The sequence below is a fragment of the Micropterus dolomieu genome, linkage group LG01, assembly GCF_021292245.1.
Source record: "Micropterus dolomieu isolate WLL.071019.BEF.003 ecotype Adirondacks linkage group LG01, ASM2129224v1, whole genome shotgun sequence".
NCBI lineage: Eukaryota > Metazoa > Chordata > Actinopteri > Centrarchiformes > Centrarchidae > Micropterus > Micropterus dolomieu.
Window position 1 is genome coordinate 21,288,452 of NC_060150.1, and position 5,015 is coordinate 21,293,466.

Consider the following 5,015-nt stretch of genomic DNA (forward strand, 5'->3'; position numbering starts at 1 on the left):
GTCTGCCCCACACACACACAAATAATAATAATAACCACATGGTACCTGTTACCTATTTCTAGGAAAAACACCTTTGAAAGGTCAGAAGCTAAGGAATATAAATCCATTGTAGATTAACATATTTATTTTACCATTACAGACTACATGGATATGAAATACAGAAAAAATATGATATTTCCATCCTCGCCTGGTAAAAAAAGCTTTATTTTGATGCAATAAACCATCAAAACCATCCTAAAGTAGATTATAATGCACCTGAATATCTTCTAATACACCTAACTTATAGAAATACAGGCTGATGGTTGACCTGCTGGGCATTGCTGCCTGACGTACCTCCACCGGTGCATTTTGTGCAGGTGTGCTCCACCTCTTTGGGCATAAAACGGGTCATCAGCTGGGGACCACCAGTCATGGATGTTACGCTCCTTTAACCCCAGTACATCTCCTGGTGGCGGAGCGATGGCAGGGGTCACTCCCTGCCACCCCCTGCTGATGCCCTAGGTGTTACTTGGCCCCCATCCCCTATTCTTCCTCCTTAGCCACAGCCAAAAGCTGCCCCTCTCTGCCTCCTCTGCCAGTTCTTTAATGGCTTTTCGACACCCTGCTCCTGTACATCCCATTTCACGGAGCAGGCGAACCATTGAGGACCCAACGAAGCCCCTGCATCCCACTTCAACGGGACACGTGGTGGCTTTCCAGCCAGCCTCTCTGCAGTCTTCTACCAGGTCCGCATACTTGGCACGCTTCCGCTCGTTGGCAGCCTCCTTTCCCTCCTCCCATGGGACAGTAAGCTCCACCAACAAGATGGTCTTGCATGGCTCTGACCACATGATTAGGTCTGGCCGGAGCGAAGTTTCTATGATCTCCCTGGGAAATTGGAGCTGCCTCCCCAGGTCGGCCCTCATGTTCCACTCACTGCCAGATAAGAGGACTCTAGAAGTTGCTCTCTGGTGAGGGTTGATTTTTTTCTCCGGCCCTTGCAAACAGGATGGGACTTCTCGTTGGCGCGGAAGGTCTACTATTAGCCTCCTGTCTACATGCCTCTGCCACCTCTGCTAGCTTCCTCAACACCAGATCATGTCACCACCTATAGCGGCCTTGGGACAATGCTGTCTTGCAGCCAGACAAGATGTGCTGGAGGCTTGCATTGCTGGTACTGCAAAGGGGGCAAATTTCTTCAGACACCGCCTTGATGTTAAGGCGCTCATGCTCGGTCCTTGTCACTTCTGCCACCACCATGGCTCTCCGCTCTTCCTTGGAGGCCTTTGACCAGAAGAGGGGAGTCTCGCTCCTGCCAAGGCCTGCTCGATCCTCCTGGACTCTGCCGACTATTTCACGGTGTTTCAGCCTGCTAATTGCCATGTCGACCTCTTCCTGGGCTTTCCACTTCCTCCCTGTTTGTATTTTCGGGCCAGCTGCTCACTTGTATCCCAGGCCAATGGATCGCAGTGGCAGCTGTAGTGTGTTCCTGCCGAAGAGGCCTACATCTGAAAGGCATCTTGGCAGACCTAACCACTTCCTGATGAATGAGTTTGCTAGCCCATCCATCTTATTTGCCGCCGAGGAGGGAACTTCGTTCATCTTCAACGGCCACATCACCCTTGTGTATGAACTGGTAACTCCATACTTTATATATATATATTGCCGGGGAGCTGGCTCTGATCTATCCTGGCAAGGCCATCTGCGAGCTGCTTCCTCACTGTTTCCCCCAACTGCCTATCAGAGAGGTCTGCTGTGTAATTGCGACCCAGGCTACGGACGGACTGATTTGCCAGCAAAGGGATTTCTTCACCTCCTGCGACAAAGATGGTATGGTCGCTTCTAACCCCTTTCCCGAGGGACAGGCTGCGTGATTTGGCAGGTTTGAATGCCCACTTCCAGCTGTTGCCAGCCTGTCGTGAAGTCTTGATGGGTGCAACACATCTTGATGTCCTCAAAGTACTTGGTCACCAGGGCACGAACGCAGACAGGGATGTAGAAAAAGTCCAAGGCATACTCGATGAGTTGGTGGGGGACGGACCCGTATGCGTTGGCAAGATCCAGCCACACCACATGCAGGTCACCTCTCTCTCTTTTTGCCCTCTGGATCTGCTCCCATATGACTGCAGAGTGTTCCACGCACCCTGGGAAGCCTGGCACGCATGCCTTCTGGCAGCTAGTATCGATGTACCCATTGCTTATGAGGTAGGTGTTCAACCTCTTAGCCAGGATGGAGAAGAAAATCTTGCCTTCAACATTCAGGAGTGCGATGCTCCTGAACTGGCTAATGGTGGTAGAGTTTGTTTCCTTCGGGATGAACACTGTAACAGCTCGTCGCCACTCTGAAGAGATGACCTTATTCTTCCAGGCCACTCTCAGGAGGTTCCACAGGTGTCTCTGGACCCCTGGGCAGTACTTGTACAGCTTATAAGATATCCCGTTGAGGCCTGGAGCTGAGGCTGCTCTCGCTTTTCGTACCACTTTGGCTGGACGAGGAACATAACCTGGTGGTCCCAGCGGCGTTGACTTCGCTGGGTCACTGTACTGCTCCCTGATGAAACTTTCCAGCTGTGATTTTGTGATCTCCAGCTTCCCGTTTCTCTTATCCTCCAGTAGTTGTCTCGCATGCTTGAAGGGGTTTTTGAAGAAGTTTCTCCTCTCCTTCTCCTTCCACCTTCTGCGTTTGCGGATGCGCTCTGCCCTTAAGAGGCTGGCTAGATTCTTCTTCACCTCCTCCCACAGTGGTTTCAGGCTCTCCTTCTCCTCTTTGCTTGCCTTCCTCCACTGCTTTTGGAGCTGGCGCCGCCTCTTCACCAGTTGCTCGATCTCTCTCTCCCTCCTCCCCTTCTGCTTTGAACCCTTCTGCTTCTCAGCCACTAGTCCGAACCTGCTTCTGCACTCCTCGTACAGGATGTCTCCAATGCGATTCAACTTGGTTTCCACCTGGCCATGCAGTTATTGCTCCAGAATGACGCTGAGGTCCTCATTGAGCTGCTGCCACACTGCCACCTCATTTGCTTTCGGCGATTTAACTAGCTGCCTCCGCCCAGGTTCTTTCCTCTCTGTCCTCTGGCCTGGCTCCTGGTTGCTGGGGTTTAATGATGATGGTTTCCTAAGGGTGTTTTCTCCTGTGCCACCCTCAGAGGAATACGTATCGACCAAGGACTCTCCAGTGTCCTCTACTTGCCTTCCCTCAGTAACGTTGGAACCCTCAGCACTGTGGTTAGCGACCTGGCTTTGGGCTCCTCTTGTTTGACCTGCAGTTGCAGAGCAATGTTGCTGCTGGCCCCCCACTTGACACTTCTTCTTTCCCTGGTGAATCCTTAAACCTCTGAAGGTAGTCACCTTCTCCCATCCACACCTGCATCTTCTCAAAATCTTGACATCATTGCCTGTGTTCGTTCCAGTCATTACCAAAAAATCCGTCTGGTTTGGCCCTTCTTCCACCCTGCCTCTCGGAGGGCCACCGAGTTGTTTTCCTTTATTCGTCTTCATAGTTTGTTTAGGGTGTCCTATTAAGGACCAGTGGATAAGGTAACTAGCCTGCCACCCCCAATGCAGACTTTCCTGCAGTCATCCAGTCTCTCCTGGATGCCCTCCAGTCTTCCCTGGATGCCAACTGCCCTTTCACAGTAGTCACTGGATGCCTCCAGATTGCACTTATAGAAATACAGGCTGATGGTTGACCTGCTGGGCATTGCTGCCTGATGCACCTCCACCGGTGCCTTTTGTGCAGGTGTGCTCCACCTCTTTGGGCATAAAACGGGTCGTTAGCTGGGGACCACCAGTCATGGATGTTTCGCTCCTTTAACCCCAGTACATCTTCTGGTGGTGGAGCGATGGCAGGGGTCACTCCCTGAATACAACTGTAACTGTAAATTTGATGAAAAGAAACTGATATGAAACAATATGTTATTACACAATCTTTCAAAAATATAACAGGCGAATGTCTATGTTTTGGCCATATTTAATGTTTATATGTTCACTTTATCTTCAAAACATTATTTCTCTCCATACAACCACGTTCCAAATAACATAAAGCTTCCAAAACATTGAAATATTGATAAAAACAGTCAATATATATGACCAAAAGCACTCCCATGCTTTACATCTCACAGCTCACCCACAACATCCTACAGGGCTGTGGGTGAGCTCACTTTCAGCTCGATTTCAGGCATATCCTGCATGTCTGTGTAGCTCCTACGGGTCGCCAGCAGAGACCGATAAAGATCGCCTCTGCCAGATTACACTCTTCTTCTGCTCTCATACCTCGTGACACAAACAAAACTTAAGACCGCAGCCGACCTCACCAAGATGGCGGCCTGCCAGACGATCTCTGTGGACACAAAGCGCCACAGTTTTTGGACGGAAAACAGCTAGAACAGCAAAAATCGATTACGTCCCTTGTATCGGGTCCGTCCGTTCCCATAATAACTTAAATTTATATAGCACCTTTCAAGGTACCCAAGGCAGCTTAACAAAGGGGGGTTTGCATACTAATATAATATTGAATACCAACTATTCATGTAACAAGAGACAATACTGTAATGGGAATATACTTGCTGTGATTCCTGTCAGCATATCAACGCTCCAATCCTTGAGTACTCTGTGGTCATTTATACACACCATAAATTATTCCTATGTTGTGCAGTTTATTCGTTTGTACGTACTGCTTGTAGGATTAAATACTGTCGACATATTGTCCCTTTAAGAGTGATTTTTTCCCCTCTTCTCTTGGTCAACTCAACCCAAAAATCTTGAAAATTCCCACGTCACTGTCAAAGATTTATGTAAAGACCATTTTATCAGTGAAAAGTAGTTCCAATGAACACTGTCTCAGGTGTGTTGTGGATAGATTATCCATAGTATCAGGGGCACAGTGAAAGTAGTTTGAAAAGATATTATTGAGACTAAGGTCTCAAAACTTGGACTAATGCAAACCGAATATATCTTCATGGAAAAATACCACTTGAGGAAAATCTTTCAAAGACACGTTATTATCACATCCTAACCTCCATCTAGTTATTTGCCAGTCA

The 5,015-nt window shown here is 48.6% G+C and overlaps 1 pseudogene; it reads right to left on the minus strand.

Moving 5' to 3' along the window:
• Nucleotides 1–497: 497 nt before the first annotated feature.
• On the minus strand, nucleotides 498–3,677 carry LOC123978448 (annotated as a pseudogene).
• Nucleotides 3,678–5,015: the final 1,338 nt, after the last annotated feature.